Source organism: Heptranchias perlo, chromosome 10 (genome assembly GCF_035084215.1).
Source record: "Heptranchias perlo isolate sHepPer1 chromosome 10, sHepPer1.hap1, whole genome shotgun sequence".
NCBI classification, from domain to species: Eukaryota; Metazoa; Chordata; class Chondrichthyes; order Hexanchiformes; family Hexanchidae; genus Heptranchias; species Heptranchias perlo.
In genome coordinates this window covers 22,407,480-22,425,523 of record NC_090334.1, presented here as the reverse complement: position 1 = coordinate 22,425,523, position 18,044 = coordinate 22,407,480, and the positions used below count along the sequence as shown (strand labels likewise).

The 18,044-nt window shown below is 42.4% G+C and overlaps 1 protein-coding gene across 2 annotated transcripts in view; it reads right to left on the bottom strand.

The window, feature by feature from the left end:
- Positions 1-1,720, bottom strand: part of LOC137326342 (alpha-(1,6)-fucosyltransferase) — a 707,679-nt gene extending 705,959 nt beyond the window's left edge. The window contains exon 1 of one of the 2 annotated variants that reach the window (XM_067991334.1): positions 1,322-1,720. The gene's annotated coding sequence lies outside the window, so the exon portion shown is untranslated. Of the gene's footprint in view, positions 1-877; positions 980-1,321 lie in introns of those variants that run through there. The other variant, XM_067991337.1, reaches the window with a different exon arrangement.
- Between the last annotated feature and the right edge of the window lie 16,324 nt (positions 1,721-18,044).

The following is an 18,044-nucleotide window of genomic DNA, read 5'->3' as shown; positions in this document are numbered from 1 at the left end:
CTTCATGCACCTCCTCCAACTGGTCCCATTGGTTTGTGCTCTTTTCAATGGAGGTCAATATCAACTTTGTATCATCCATTAAGCTTTCACACTCACTGGTCGCCATGAGCACTTAAACTTCTTTCTCTGATGCCACTATCCTCCCCGTTCAGCTCCTCAATTGGCAAAAGAACATTCCGAACAATTACCCTCCCTGACCTCCCCGGCTCTGAGATCAAATGCATTTGCAGTGCTCTCGCTTCCATTTACTTGCACATCTGGGTCCTGATCTAAATGTATCTCAAACTTCTCCCAGGATTTAAGTTATCGTAGTATTTTCTGCTTAAAGCGCTATTTTTTTCTGTTTAATCCAAAAAGCAATACATTTGCTCAAATCATTAGCTTGTGTTCAAGTCAGAAGACACTATTTCCCACTTTTTAAAAAAGTGTTGTCAATTTCAACTCGGAAATTCATTCACATAAACAAACCCTGGTCAATTATCATTCATTTATCTGCACCGGATTCAACAGGAGAGGCGAAAAATCGAGAGTCCAGCCGACCTTCCTTCTTACTCACTATGTACAACAACCGATTTTTAATGCCTTTAGTTCAAGCAGTCATCACTTTCAAACGTTAAGCCGTCTCTAACACATCACAGACAGTGACTAAACCAAATACACCAATCCAAACTTACTAGCGATGTATATCTGACTTGCATAACATGATCTTTCATTCCAAGCGGTAAACTTGCTTTTGAAAAAAAAACTATTCGGAATTTTCGCTGGTATTTGTTTTTTCTAAAAATGTAATTTAACAAAAATAAATCTCCCTCTTCCCAAGAAACGTATCGACTTTAAAATACTTAAAGAGATCGTATATAAATGGCGAGGAACTCACGTTTACTCCCGCTGCCTGTAATGTATAATCTGACACATTGCTGATCCGCCTCCTTTCATTTCAAAAAAAAAGCAAAACAAATCGGCCTTCTTCCAGCAGCAAATCCTTCAAACCCCAACACAGTGAGTGCAGATCCAGCGATTCACAGACTGCCCACAGATACGTCCCATCACATGCATCTCCCCTCCCCTCCCCTCCTCAAATAACATTTTCCGATAGTTAAAAAAAAAACCCCAGCCGAGGGCCCCGAGTTAACGGTACAGCAGATGGTAATGTCTCAAAGCCGCCGACCGCTATTTCCCAAAGAGGAGCGACAACAGGCCGGCTGGAAGGAGCTCCCGCTCAGGCTAGCGGTGCCGCTCCGGCTCGTCCCTCGCCTGGAGAGCGCAACATAAATTTTAAAAAAGCAACCGAGAGAGAGAGAGAGAGAGAACGGGTACAGACCTGCCGCTCCGGGCTGTGCTTAGGGTCGCTGTTATTTTTTTGTCCCTCTCTCTTTTATATTTAGATGGTGGGTCGCTCGCTCCGCTGGTGTTTGATCGCGGCGGGGAGTATTTGGCGGAAACAGGAACTCCGAGGAGGTCTGTGTGTGTGTGAGAGAGAGGATCAGTCCCAAGGATCTCTCCGTGTAACGGGAGAGAGAGAGAGGAACAGGCGCTGAGTCAGCCGAGGGCAGGGAGAGGCGCTCATACAACAGCCGCCGGCCCGACTGACTGACTGAGTGGAGTGAGAGAGAGAGAGAGTGGAGTGAGAGGCGGGCACTGCCCCGCCAGTCTGCTCAAAGCTTTCAGCAGCTCAGCTCAGCTCTTCCCATCTCCCATCTACACACTGTGCGCATGTCTCCCCCTCCATTACTACACAGCAGGAGTCACATGTGGAACAACCAATTGAGCATTTGCCCTAAATACCTTCCCCTTTTTTTTTTGTGCTCGTTAGTTATCGCTATTAATGCTTAATGTGCCGTAAACATGTTACATGATAATGCGCTCCCGTAAAAATGAGTGTTATTAATTTATCCCGGGAAAAGCTTATCGTGAGCCGCGTTTACAGGGAACGGGAACGTCCTCGTTCGCTGCATACACTTGCATTGATTATCATCATGGATGTATTCTTAATTTTCACTGCTGAAACACCTCATATTTAAATCCATCCAAGCGCCCCATTAGGCTGCTGTAAATGATCCGCATTGATTGTGCTGCTCGTGAATATATTATTAATTTGCATTATTGGAGCACGACGACAGGGACTTTGCAAAGAATTTTGCGCTGCATTAATCTGTTGTAAATACCTGCGTGGACTAAATATATATTAAGGTGCATTTATGAAATGCGTTTCAAGGGAACTGAGCAGGCTTCTGTAGAAATCATACCACTATTATGTGTTCCAATGTATGTATATTCAATATGTTAATTTACATTAATTAAGCGTATGAAGCGACATTTATAGTTAATCAAAAGCAAAATACTGCGGATGCTGGAAATTTGAAATAAAAACAGAAAATACTGGAGAAGCTCAGCAAGTCAGGCAGCATCTGTGGAGAAAGAAACAGAGTTAACGTTTCAGGTCGAAGACCTTTGGTCAGAACTGGAAGATGTTAAGAGAGTTAAAGTTTTTGAGCAAGTACACAGCCAGGGAAAGGTGGGGAGGAGGGGAGGAGGGGATGAAAGAATAACAGGGAAGGTCTGTGATAGGGTAGAGGGATTAAATGACAAAAGGGATGATGGTACAAGGCAAGGAAGGTGGTAATGGGACAGGTTAAGAAACAAATGATTGATCAGGAGTAGCTGTAAATGGCAGCAGCAGAACCATAACCAGCACTTACTGACTGAAAAAATGGGAGCAATGGTTCTGATCTGAAGTTGTTGAAATCAATGTTGAGTCCAGAAGGTTGCAAAGTGCCTAAACGAAAGGTGAGGTGCTGTTTCTTGAGCTTACGTTGAGCGTCAATGGAACAGTGTCAGAGGCGGAGGACAGAGTAGGAGTGGGACGGGGAATTAAAACGGCAAGCGACCGGCAAGTCAGGGTCACGCTTGTGGACAGAGTGGAGGTGTTCAACAAAGCGATCACCCAATCTGTGTTTGGTCTCCCCAGTTTAGAGGAGACCTCATGTGAGCAGCGGATACAGTATACTAAATTGAAAGAAGTACAAGTAAACCTGGAAGGAGTGTTTGGGGCCCTGGACGGTGGGAAGGGAGGAAGTGACAGGGCAGGTGTTGCATCTCCTGTGCTCGCAGGGGACGGTCCCGTGGGGAGGAGAGTGGGTGTTGGGGGTGATGGAAGACATTTATAGTTGTCTGAATACTTATAATTATCTGTCAATCTGCTGTAAATGCTTTGTATTGATTTAGCAACGGCATGAAAACATTAATACTTTACTTTAAACGTATCACGAAACAGTTAAAAGGAAGTGAAATATCTTATTAATCTGTTGTGGATCTCTACCACTAATTAATAGTGGAATTTTCACAGGAAAGCACAATTTGTAGTGATAATATATTAGAATACACAATTATAGGAAACAGAGAAGTCCTATAAATTCCCCATAAACACCCTGCGTGGACTAAATATATATTAAGGTGCATTTATGAAATGCGCTTCAAGGGAACTGAGCAGGCTTCTGTAGAAATCATACCACTATTATGTGTTCCAATGTATGTACATTCAATATGTTAATTTGATTAGAGCCAGGACTTCTATACGCAAAGGGTGGTAGAAGTTTGGAACTCTCTCTTGCCAGCAGCAGTTGATGCTAGCTCAATTGATAATTTTAAATCTTCCCCTGAATATATATAATTACTGTTATTTTAAGGGAATGCTGGTCTTTATATCTTGAGGATTAGAATACAAGAGGGTAGAAGTTATTTTACAGCAACACAAAGCCCTAAATAGACAACACCTGGAAGACTGTGTTCAGTCCTGGGCACCGCACCTTAGGAAGGATAGATTGGCCTTGGAGGAGTGCAGCATAGATTTACTAGAATGATACCTGGACTCCAAGGATTAAATTACAAGGAGAGATTGTATGAACGAGGGTTGTAGCCCCATGAATTTAGAAGTTTAAGGGGTGATTTGATCGAAGTTTTCAAGATATTAAAGGGAAACTGATAGGGTAGATGGAGAGAAACTATTTCCGCTGGTTGGGGAGTCTAGGACTAGGGGACATAGCCTAAAAATTAGAGCCAGGACTTTCAGGAGTGAAGTTAGGAAACACTTCTATACGCAAAGGGTGGTAGAAGTTTGGAACTCTCTCTTGCCACCAGCAGTTGATGCTAGCTCAATTGATAATTTTAAATCTGAGACTGATAGATTTTTGTTAACCAAAGGTATTAAGGGATATGGGACTAAAGTAGATATATGGAGTTAGGTCACAAATCAGCCATGATCACATTGAATAGCGGAACAGGCTGGAGGGCCTAAATGGCCTACGCCTGTTCCTGTGTTCCAATTTTAGGTGGGTGAAATATTTGGGGTTACACTAGGAACATTTACATTCTAATCTACTATAATAATTTACTTTCAAGAATCATTGTCATTAATGTCTAATTTACTGTAACCACACTGCAATGATTATGTATTCCCTTAATATAAAGCTATTAATAATTCATTGTGATGAAACTGTAGCACTTTCTTTTAAAAGGGACATGGACAGTATTTGTCAACAATTTATTGTAAAATATTTGTTTTGTTATGATTGTATACATTAATGACAATGAGTCTTAAAAGCAAATGCATTATAGTGGATCAGAATGTAAATGTTCAGTTTGGTCCCAGTGTAATGCCAAATATTTGACCTGCCTAAAGTAACAAAAATATTATTATATATTCAGGAGAATATATTACCACAATCAATGCAGGGTGTTTGTAGGGAATTGATAGGACTACTCTATTTTCTATAATTCTGTATTCTGTTATTTCATCACTACCAATTCAATGACAACTTTAACATTTAACTATGCAACAGCTTCTACATTTATAGTGTTATCGTATGTCTGTTATCTTCAATGTGTCTGTAGCAACATGCAAAAGAACCATGCACCAAAATTGCAACAGTGGAATTGCATTATCACTGAACAACAATTAAACTTATGTGACAACCTCATTCAGTCCTTCTTATTGGGGTTAGATCATCTTGCTGGAGAGACCTGCAGACAGGTGTGAGTTCTGACTCAACATTTGACACAAACTATCATTATTCTGGGGAATAAATCAAATATATAAATAACGAGCCTCCATTTGACATTGTCATCATACAAATAGAAAGTGTTGTGATGGACAGTGTGAAATGCATTGCACTTTCCCCCGTAAGTTTTAACTTGAAAAATGTAAATTCTTGTGGAGGAGTCCCCAATGCACATGCAATATGATGATGTGATGTCACCATTTGCACCACGTTTACAAATTGGGAGATAGTTATCTTGTGACTCCATTAAGATGCAGTGCTACAGATGAATGGATGAGTCTTCATTTTAAGAGTAAGTGAACAATCATTCAACAGCAATGTACCTGCAAATGAATCATCTCATATTGATGATGTATTCTCCCTAACATTTATTATTAATTCAGATTTCTGAAACCAATCTGAAGACAGATTTGAAAGCAACAGAGCTCTAGCAGTCTGTGCTGCAGTAAACATCTGATGATTATTATTTAATGTCTATTGTGCCGCGAGCACCCGGGATTAGGTTTGTGTGAAGATTTGCCATTTTTTATTATTAATATACGGCACTGAATTACTTTTTTTAAAATCAAACCTATAAAATCTTCATACCATAGTCTGTGTCATGTGATAGTGTATCATTTAATTTACATGATGCTGCAAGATCTCCAACTTCCATTCATGCTGTTAGTGAAATTCCCACTGCACGTGCAGCCTGCTTTAACTTACCTGTACTTCCAGTTTTTTGGTGATCCATCTGATGAGCCCATCGAGCCTGGTGTGCATTGCATGTCACACACATATGTACACCACAGAGTGTTAGAAAGCGGAAATACATCTTGAGGTTCTGCTGACATTCATAAACCACACAGATCTCACCCTCTTGTGAGCTGATTATAATTTTCAAGTTGGTGAAGGGAATCGATAAAGCTGATTCAGGCAAATTGTTCACCATAGCAAAGGGTTGAAATACTACGGAGACAAATTAATTATTAAGTTAGGAGTAAGAAGGGTGAACATGTGAAACTTTTTTTCACAAGAAGGGCAACAGCTTTGTGGAATAAGTTACCGGGGAAGACCATTAAAGAGGACAAATGAATTAGTTCACTAAACAATTGGAATACTAAAGGTATTTCCAAAGAGATATGGAGTTGAGAGATATGATGAAAAGGTGAGTGGATGGGATTGACCTTTCAAAAAGGAAAAAGCTTGTGCAGTCTATGCTGAAAATGCTTATATTTTTATGTTGTTTAAATTTATTGATGTATTAGGGTTTTGTACCACACTCCTACGTACCTATTATCCCATTTATAATAATTAAACTTTTAAAGAGATACACTCCAAAATTCAGTGCATAAATAACATTTTCACACAGCTTTTCTTGATTTCCAAACAGGGGTTTTGACTTTGGCATTATCCTTTTTCTGGTTCGTCACCTGCTGCAAGAGTTATTGGTGTGACATCTGCACTGATGCTGGCAGTGCACCAGACATCTTGGGGGTTAAATTGGTTCACCCCCGATTCTGGGCGCAGGTATCGCTGTGCGCAATTAGCCTGTGCCCAGTGGTACCAATATAGCCAGCACATTAGATTGGTGCTGTAACCTCATTTACCTGATGGATGCGTAACGTGGAGGCCTACCTGCGTTTGTCTCTCCATTTTCTCCGTTCTCTCCCCTTCTCACCAGCAGTGGGGGCCCAACTCTCAGGTGAGTTGGTCCCACCTCTTAAAGGCAGGCTGCACCTTTTAAAGGCAACCTCTTATTTGCAAAAAAATAAGATTAGGGTCCGCATGGAGTCTAAACAGAGATTGGATATTGCACACGTTAAGCACAGATGCAGGTCCCATCCCTATGTTTACAAACTGTTGAGATATGGTAAAACATTGAATAAAGGTTGCGCACTACTAAATCCCACAACCTCCAATCTGCACGCCAAACCTCACAAATCTGCTGATCTGAATTTGTACCAGGCCTGCGAGAGTGTGTGCACCAAGGTTCTCTGCTGATGCACTAGAGGCCTTGGTGCAAGAGGTGAACAGAAGGAGGGGCATCCTATATCCGCAGAGGGGGCAAGAGGCCCTCCAGACATATGCTTCTGAGGCAGTGGGAGGCAATAGGGGACAAAGTCAATGGCAGGCGCATAGCACCACAAACATGGATGCAGTGCAGGAAGAAGTTCAATGATTGGACACGAGCAGTCAAGGTGAGTGAGGTCAACTGTCAAGTGGCATCTTCTACCAGCTGCACCACTAACCGCATCCACTGCTTCATGCACTACACCCCCCATCACCCACATGCCAACAAACTCTTTCAATCAGTACTCAACTTTTCCAATCAGATGCTTCCTCTCACCCTCACACATTACCACTGTTGCATGCTGCACAGTCACAACTCACAGGTCACACACACTGGCAGCTATTCAACCATGACAGGCAGATCACCCAAACATCCTGCTCACTGACATACGTCCCACTTTCTTGCAGGAGAAGGTGGCACATAACAGGAGGCAGCGAGTGGCAATGGGATTTGGCTCCTCGAGCCTGTTCCGCCATTCATTGAGATAATGGTTGGTCTGTGACCTAACTCCATATACCTGCCTTAGCCCTGTATTCCTTAGTAACCTTGGTTCTCGGAAATCTATCAATCTCGGATTTAAAATTCACAATTCAGCTAGCATCAACTATCGTTTGCAGAAGAGCGTTCCAAACTTCTCCCACCCTTTGCATGTAGAAGCATTTCCTAACTTCACTCCTGCAAGTCCTGGCTTTAAATGTTAGGCAATGTCCCCTTCTCCTCATATTCAAGTATAGGAGATCTCCAAAAACAGGTACAAATGCATCAGCAGTCAGAAGCAATAATCCAGCAACTAACCTGTAAATCCTGCATGGTCCCTTTAAATAGCACTGGTGGGGGGGTCCTCCAGGCCGTTTACGACATGTTTAGCTGTCATGGTTAGGACAGTGCGTTGGCTGCAGCGTTAAGTGCCAAAATGGTATCAAAAAGCAAAAGAAGGTCCCTTTGAAATCAGCATTGCATACATATCTAACGCATAATCTCCTTACTTTACATGCTGCCAGCATTCGTTATCTGCGCATGCGCAAACCACTTTACCAAGATGACGTCCGGCGCAGGTCATGCTCGAAGCGTGCGCGCGCATTCCGGACGCCACCTTGGACCTTCAGGAGCCCACGTAGCGCCTGAAAAACACACGCTACACGGCCCAATTTCTAGTCCATAGTACGTAGAGAGCAGACCAGAAAAACCCAAACAGCCACCTTCAAATAATATACAACGACCTCCAATGGTAAATCATGAATTTTATTAATTTGTAATGAAGTTGCTTGTATATAGAGAGCTATTTATGTATATCCTACTCTACCGAAGGATTATTATTTCCATTGTTTTTATACTGATGAAATCATATTTAGAGACATATGTTTAGAGGAAAAGTGAGCAGTCACAGTACACTGTACCGTAGTATAAAGAGGCAGCTTTTACGGTTATCATCGTTAATGTGTAAAGCTATGTAAACACACTACATTCATGATGCATTCTAATGTATGTTTATTATTTATGTTGATAAAACTAAGCAGAAGTTACATGTCGGTAAGAGCCATGCACTTATAATATATATATATATATATATATATATATAGATTATAAACCCTCTGCACTTGATTTATTAATATTTGGGATGCACACTGTGCATAAATGCTTGCTACATGGTTCATTTCTGCCATAATATAAGATCTCTACTCCAATTTTAGAGTCAAGTCCCATGAACAGGAGTTTGTATAATTCTGCCATAAAGACACCCTGTAATTATTATTTACTCTCATGCTGATGATAAAAATCATGGACAACTATTTACTTTAGCTTCATTCTTCGTACACTTTAAAGTGCATGAGGATAGCAGCAACTGCCATCATCCCATTCAAGCTTTCACCGGTCATTTAACATCCTCCCAGTAGTTTGACTTTGCTGCAATGTCTTTGTTAGTCATTTGTTTCAGTCACTTCATGGCCTTTGTGACCTTCTTTTGCCTTTTGACAGCTACCATAGGATCACTTGTTAGAGCCTTGTCTGAATAACTTAAAATGGATAAACCACGAGAAGGCGCATGTGAGGAACATTCAACATTTGTGCTGGTAACATTCTGCATGTATTTACGATCATTCCAAAGACTATTCACCCTCCATAAACTTGAGATCATACAAAACTCTCCTGCCCGTATCCTAACTTGCACAAAATCCCATTGCTCGCTAACCTACATTAGCTCCCCGGTCCACCAACGCCTCAATTTAAAAATTCTCATCCTCGTGTTCAAATCCTCCATGGCCTTGCCCCTCCCTATTTCTGTTACCTCCTCCAGCCCCACAAACCAATGAGAACTCTGCGTTCCTCCAATTCTGGCCTCTTATGCATCCTCGACTTGCTTCGCCCCACCATTGGCGGCCATGCCTTCTGTCTAGGCCCTGAGCTCTGAAATTCTCTCCCTAAACCTCTCCACCTCTCTCTTCCCTTAAGACATCCTTAAAATCAAGCTTTTGGTCATCTGTTCTATTATCTCCTTTTTTGGCTCGGTATCAATATTTGTCTCCTTACACACCTGTGAAATGCCTTGGGACGTTTTAATATGTTAAAGGCACTATAGAAATGCAAGTTGCTGTTATTCAAGATGCATGGGAAGCAATACAGCAGACATTGTATAGAATCATAGTATCTTAGAGCACAGAAAGAGGCAATTCAACAACAACTTGCATTTATATAGTGCCTTTAACATAGTAAAACATCCCTCCATCCTGCACCATTTCTCCAGCCATGCATCAACTTGCTTTATTTTGCTGTTCTTATGATGACACTGAGAGTAATCTAGAGATTACCAACTGCTCTTCAGTCTCCTCCCTAGATCCTGAAACTCTGGCTGTAGGACCTCAACCCTTTTCTTTTCTATGTCATTGGTTCTAACATGGACCATGACTTATGGCTGTTCCCCTTCCCCCCGCAGAATGTTCTGCACCCATTCCATGACATCCACTACCCTGCCACTAAGGAGGTAACACACCATGCGGTTGCAGAAATGCCAGTCTATCCCCCTATCTGCATTACTACACTTCGCTGTGCAGTCATTTTCCCCATAGTGCCGTGGATTTGCTCTAGACTGCACTCCCCTGAGGTGTCATCACCCTCACCGGTGTTCAGTACAGAAAACTGGTTTGACAGTGCTACACTCCCAGTGGGTTCCTGTATTGCCTGGCTCTTCTTCTTACCATGCTGGATAGCCACCCACTTACTATCCTCCAGAACTCTCTGTGGCTGCAGGCTGACCATCTCCTGTAACATCCAGCCCATGAAACTTCCAGCCTGCCATATGCACTGTAGTGACACCAGCCGCTCCTCACGCTCAGAAACCTTGAGCTCGAGCTCGAGCAGCTGGAGGCACTTCCTGCACACATGGTTGTATGGGACACATGAAGTGTCCTGGAGTTCCCACATGGTGCAGGCAACGTGTCTCAGGTGTTCTGCCATATTCCCAGAAGTTGAACAGCTACCTTGTGTCGACCTATTCTTACCAGTTTTGTAATACTCACCTAAAAGTGGTAATGATATCCCAAGCAGTGCAGCAAAAAGTTAGCAGAAACTTTGCACTCAAAAAGCCCACTGCAGTCTGAAAATCTCTCACCTGCTCAAAGACTTGCACTCCGCTGCTGCTCACAAAATGTTCGCCACCAAAAAAACCCCCCGCCCTCACCATCACTCCTCACTTGTACTTTTCCTCTGGTGGGATTTAGGGAAAAGAAGATGGCTCACTAGCCAACTAGCTCCTTTATGTGGTGGTGACTTCGAATGCAAATTTCCCCATTTTGCTCCTTTAAGTAGCGGTGACTCCATATTGGCTGTCTTGCTATGTCCTAATTAGCAAAACCAGTGTTATGGAAAATAATCTCAGCGTTCATTCATTCTGTATGGAATGTGGCACATTTATTCATGTGGCAAGAATAAATGAAATGCATATTACTACTTGATGAACATTCTCCATTTAGGTATATTTGTACTGTGATGTTGATGGTTATGACAGCTAGAAATCTGTTCAGGCAAACTGCAATCTCTGTATTTGGTTTGACCCATCTGCATCTGACAGGTTACATCACATGTCGGGTAGTGTAGTAAACACAATAGGCACACAAGGGAAATGCTACATTAAACTAGCTGGTGTTGTGTTCCATTGTATCAGTGCATTCATTTTGCCACTGCCGGTCAAGCACTGTTGCAAGTAGAGCATGCCCAAAGGAGCGTCATTACCTCAGTAGTTTTCAGGCAGGTTAAATGAGTACTTTGCATTCATTTTCATAGTGGAAGAAGTGATCACAATACCAGTGGTACAAGGGAACCTAAAAATAAGTTAAGGGGAGGAACTTAGTGGATTTAATATAAGTAGAAAAAGGTAATAGAGGAGAAAATAATGGGACTTAAGATGGACAATTCTCTAGGACCTGATGGTGTCCATCCCTGGGTATTAACAGAAACAGGTGTCATAATTTTCCAAAACTCTCCAGATTCAGGAATTGTGCCTTTGGATTGGAAAATTGTAAGTGTCACTCCATTATTTAAGAAGGGAGGGAGGAGAAACCAGGTAACTACAGACCTGTCAGTTTAACATTAATTATGGGGAAGTTGCCAGAATCTATCATCAGAGAAGGAGTGACAAGTATCAGCTGATCAAAGAGAATCAGGATGGATTTGTGAAGGGTATATCATGTCATGTCTGACAAGGTGAATATTTTGATGAGGTCACTTGCGTGGTGGATGGAGTAAGTGTCTGTGGATGTTGTCTATATGGACTTCCAGAAGGCATTTGATAAGGCTCCACACAAGTGATTAGTAGCAAAAATGACAGTGCACATAATTGGAGGTTACGTTGTGACATGGTTTAGTAATTGGTTAGGAGACAGAGAGTAAGGATTAAGGGTTTGTTCCCTGATTGGTGGGGTGTAGCAAGTGGTGTTTCCAAGGGGTCTGTACAGCAGTCTCAGCTTTTCACCATACATTTTAATGACATGGATGAAGGAATAGAGAGTTCTATATCCAAGTTTGCAGATGACACTAAGTTAGGAGGCACAGTAAATTGTGTGGATGGGAGCAGGAAGTTTCAAAGCATCCCAAGCATTAAAGTTTGAAAACCACTCTATTCAATCACTATCAATATTGCACAAAAATGTATCAGCATGCATCAGTTAAAACGTAATATCCAGCCATAGTTTGCAACTGTACCAAATCGAACGCCCAGAAGTTCCAGTTGTCTCCTTTCCATCTGTCTAAATTATGGCTTTGTGAAAGCACAATTTATTTAAATATTAACTAGGCAGCGCTAGTGTTTAAATTTTCATGGTCTACATTTTAAACCATAGGGAAAACAGATGCTATTCTGTAACCAGAGCTTCTCAAAAGTCATAAATGGTTTGCAGAGATTCTGGTGGATTCAATATGGGTAGTCTTATGAGGCCAGCCAGATGTGTTGTGTTGCCACACATGTGGTATGTTTCTTTTTAACAACTGCTGGGAATAATTGATGGAATGAAGAGCAGTTATGCACAATTCATCTCTTATAATGTTGAGGAAGAAGCTTTGTTGTAGTTTTTTCATATCATGGAATGGTTTAGAGTGCATAAAATTAATGGTCTTAATCCAGAATGAAATGTTAGGTATCTAAATATAAGTCCTTAAGCTCTCCTCCCCTCACCATGAAATTCTACATATAAGAAATTGAGCCCAGACTTTTGCTAAATCTTCAGACACTGTCTGCAATAACCAAGAGTACCAGACCCTGGTCAGATTGGCTGAAGAAACTGGAGTCATCAAAAGGAATAGGAATGGTTGTGGAATAACTCACTGATGCTCCAATGCTGGTGACAGATGAGTTTGCATCTACAATTCCCTTTAGAGTGAGCTCACAATCTCCAAACCCTGGGTGAGGAAGCAGGAAAGAGTGAAGAGCTTTTTTTGAAACAAGAGAGGAAAGTATAGTGGGCAAATCTCTCCAGGTGGCCAAAATGAGTTCCAGTTAGCTCGATGCGCCATACAGACTAGAACAGTCCCAGTTTTGATTATTGGTTTCTGCTGAATCTGCTAATCTTAGCTGAGGTGGCAAGTCAGATCACTTCAGTTGGCCTCAGCATTCCCATGCTTGATTATCAAATATTTAGCAACGCTATGAGATGCTCAGCCTCACTTATGAAGAATGACCACTTTAGCAAACTACCTAGCAGAGCCATACTCCAAAGTGAATTGCAGCATTCAGGAAAGGAGGAGTAAAGACAGAAATAAAGCTGGATTGTTGGAATGTGTTAGGTACCCTGCTTGTCTTTTGACAGGTTAATATTGTATAGGTTAGGGAGGTTTAGAGGGTGAAGAAGAGAAAAAAGCTAAAATTTTCATCATAGCTTTTTTTTCCCCCATCAGTGGTTTTCTTCTGTCGTCCAGAAGAACAGAAAACTATTCAGTTCTCCACATGAAGCCAGCCATATTATGACAGAAAGAATGGTTTTCAATGGAATGAAAAAATAGAACATGACATGACAATACTTTTATTATATGGATTAAATAATCACAGTAGAATTAAATATTGAGCTGTCAATCCACCTTCAGTAACATGTAACCCAGGAATGTACATTTTTATCTTATATACCCAAGGGAAGTTTATAAGCACTGATGTTCTCTTGGACCTTGTAACCGTAACATAACAAGCAAGAAAAATAGACTAGAAAAGAAAAACTAAATGGGATGTGAGATCACAAAATGGATTTTTGACATTGCAATTAGACTCACTCACAGTATTCATGCAGAGTATATTTTCACTTCATTGTTACATACCAACTGTAAATGTACCTGTGAGCATACAGCAACAATTGTCCTCCAAGCACATTCACAGCTCATATGCATGGGTCATCTAATTGTGCTTATGATGGCCAAACCTCTTGTGCACCGACAACTGCACTGAGCAGGATGAAGGCCTGTTGTACAATCCCCAGTAAGACCAAGCAGTCCTTATATGAAATATTCCAGTGATTTATTGCAAAAATTAGCAAAAGCATTTTTTCGTTGCGTACACCTCCTTGTGACGAGGTGAGCTTTTCTCTGCCCTATTCTAACAGTTCTTCGATATGCCACCTGAGGCCTGGGGTCTGAGATGTAGATGGATGTTGAAGAATATTATGAGCTTCTTTGGATGGAGGTAGCCCTTCTCTCAGGGCCCCCAAGTCCTGGGATGGACATGGGACCGACTCTTTGTCATGGGCTTCTTGGCAACCTGGGCCTTCAAAGATGAAGGTTCCTGAGGGAATTGTTGGAGTGCTCTTCTCTGATACTGCCATGAAGGAAAGAATCCTCTTTGGCATGCACACCAGCTTCTCCCAATTGCACTTGGAATAGAATTCTGATTACCAGTAATCAGCGAGGGAGAGAATGGACCTCACGGAATCAGAGAATCCTTAACTCCTCATCTACCCCATCTGAACCCTCTCAAGTGGGTGTCTCTGGGCTGCTGAGTGCAAGGGAGAGGATGAATGATGGGATGGGTGAGTGGTCACCAATGTTGCTGGAGGTAGAGAGGAGTGAACTCTCTTGCTCTTCAGCAACCTTCTTATCCTTCTCCTGGCTTATAACGTCTGGAAGAAAAAAAGCACAGTTAACTTTGGTCTGCTTGAACACTATTCTATCTTGATCAGCTACTTTATGGATCTCTTATGAGGAACGTGGTAGCTAGTGGAAAGATTGAAGAATACTCAGAAATATTAAATCCGAAAAGGTATGCGTTCTCACGAAGGCACATTGACTTCCTATCTCCACCCTCAGCTCCCAGACCAGAGTTGAGTCCAACGATTGTCGGTGCTTCCTCCTCATGCTGTGTTAAATGGCCGATTTGGTAACTTCCTCCCGCAGTGGCCTGGCTTCCCCTGTCGTTATATGTTGTTTTCTCCTGTAGGAGGAATGCATTGTTAATCAGCTGCTGCAGTCTCCAGATTCTGCAGAAAGAATCTGTCAGGATTCATGGACTGGATGGTAGTAATGGTAAGTGGAAGGGAGCAAGGACCTCGGATGAGAGACTTCAATTTATTACAGGATGTGAGACAATTGGCGTGAGTTCTGGGATAAGGAACAAAGGGGTAGAATTTCATCTGGGCCTGTTTTCCAGCAGTGCTGGCAGTGGCCTGAAGGTAAGTTCCTGAAGGGGGGGATGGAACGGCAATGGATGGGTGGCTGATCAGGACTGCTGTGGAGTCAGGGAAGCACTCCAGCATCTCATGGCTCCGCAACAACGATTTGTGATTGAGTTTTAAAAAAATGTACTTACATTTTGTTGGCAATTGCAGGAGCCAGCTGAAGAATCCTAAACGGAGCAGGCCCAGCACCTGCTCCACTTATCGCCAACGAATTTCGGGAAAGTGACCTTAAACAAGCAATAGACCCCACATTTACATAGCTAACACCTGTTTTAGACTGCCGTCCGGAATGACTGCAAAGCCGCCTTTATCAATATGGCAGTGCCAGTAACACAGGTGCAGATTGGGCACGGGACGTTGTGTGCCAAAATTGTTCCTTTTTGACAACCAATTATATCAATGTAAAATTCCTGCTACCTGCTGGTTTAAATGATTGCTGCATGCAGCCAGCGTTACCTGCGCTGTTCATTCCCTGCACGCATCAGCAGTGGTCCCGACATATTTCCTAGTGTATAGGAGTAAAAACTATAGTGCATTTCAAAAGAACACCAACTGGTCAATCAATAAACTGACCTGTCCCATCAATTGCTGAACACTGCATTTCACTATGAGTGATGAATGTCCAGTTTGAATCAAGAGATATGTCCACGTCTCCACTTGATGCATGAACATACTGCTGAATTTCTACCTCCAAGAGCCATATGATACTCCAAAGGGCATTGCTTGATTATTTTGCTGGGGAGTACCCATTTGCTTCTCTGTGTCTCAGTTAGCTGTCCTGTTTTTCAGCTGACAAAGAGCTATCCAGCTTAATCCCACTTTCCAGCACTTGGTCCATAGCTCTGTAGGTTAAGGCACTTCAAGTGCACATCCAAGTACTTTGCTGATATTGTATGGTCATTAAACCTCTTTCAACACTATAAGAGTGTCCATGGGGTTATGGAGGTTCTACTCATAGCAACAGCCACCTCATTCCATATGATTTCTGCTGCTTCATGCGATGGCTTCACAGGTGCTCCAGAAATAGCTTTCCTCTTTCTCTAATTTGGGACAGCGGCAATGCGACATCAGCTTCTGAGAAGTTAGGTGTTTGCCTATTGCCTTCTGTTGCAACAGCCATTTCATTCCCACTTGCAGGAGCCTGCTGATTCCTGTAACTGTATGCAACCCTTTATATGACTACATTGAGCTGTTGCCCCTCCCCTTCTTTAATTTTTCACTGCCTCTCCACCCCCCCCACCACAGCGTATCTGGCTACTGCTGGCAGGACTTGCACCCTTGTTTTGCCAGCATTATGGAAATCAGCTGACCCCGGGATTTCCAAGGGAGCACTTTTCAGGTACAATATAAGTGGAGTACACTATGGAGTAAGCTGCCCTCTATAATGTTCCACCAAGCACTACTACTACTACTACTACTACTACAACAACAACAACAACTCAGGGGTTATCATAGAATCATAGAAAGTTACAGCACAGAAGGAGGCCATTCGGCCCAACGTGTCCGTGCTGGCCGAAAAAGAGCTATCCAGCTTAATCACACTTTCCAGCACTTGGTCCATAGACCTGTAGGTTACGGCACTTCAAGTGCTCATCCAAGTACTTTTTAAATGAGTTGAGGGTTTCTGCCTCTACCACCCTTTCAGGCAGTGAGTTCCAGACCCCCACCACCCTCTAGGTGAAAACATTTCTCCTCAGCTCCCCTCTAATCCTTCTACCAAATACTTTGAATCTTTGCCCCCTGGTCACTGACCCCTCTGCTAAGAGAAATAGATCCTCCCTATCCACTCTATCTAGTCCTGTGATAATTTTATACACCTCAATTAAATCTCCCCTCAGCCTCCTTTGTTCCAAAGAAAACAACCCCAGCCTATCCAATCTTTTCTCATAGATAAAATTCTCCAGCCCAGGCAACATCTTCATAAATCTCCTCTGTACCCTCTCTAGTGCAATCACATATTTCCTGTAATGTGGTGATCAGAACTGTAAGCAGTCCTCAAGCTGCAGCCTAACCAATGTTTTATACAGTTCTAGCATAACCTCCCTGCTCTTATATTCTATGCCTTGGCTAATAAAGGAAAGTATCCCGTATGCCTTTTTAACCACCTTATTTATCTGTCCTGCTACCTTCAGGGATCTGTGGACATGCACTCCAAGGTCCCTTTGTTCCTTTACACCTCTCAGTATCCTCCCATTTTTTGTATACTCCCTTGCCTTGTTTGCCCTCCCCAAATGCATTACCTCACACTTCTCAGGATTGAATTCCATTTGCCACTTTTCTGCCCACCTGACCAGTCCTTTGATATCTTCCTGCAGTCTGCAGCTTTCCTCCTCACGATCAACCACACAGCCAATTTTTGTATCATGTGCAAACTTCTTGATCAAGCCCCCCACATTCAAGTCCAAATCATTAATATATACCACAAAAAGCAAGGGACCCAGTACTGAGCCTTGTGGGACCCCACTGGAAACAGCTTTCCAGTCGCAAAAACACCTGTCAACCATTACCCTTTGCTTCCTGCCACTGAGCCAATTTTGGTTCCAACTAGCCACTTTCCCTTGGATCCCATGGGCTTTTACTTTTTTGACCAGTCTGCCATGTGGGACCTCATCAAAAGCCTTGCTAAAATCCATGTTGACTACATCAAATGCGTTACCCTCATCGACCCTCCTTGTTACCTGCTCAAAAAATTCAATCAAGTTAGTCACACATGACCTTCCCTCAACAAATCCATGTTGACTGTCCTTGATTAACCCATGCCATTCTAAATGACAATTTATGCTGTCCCTC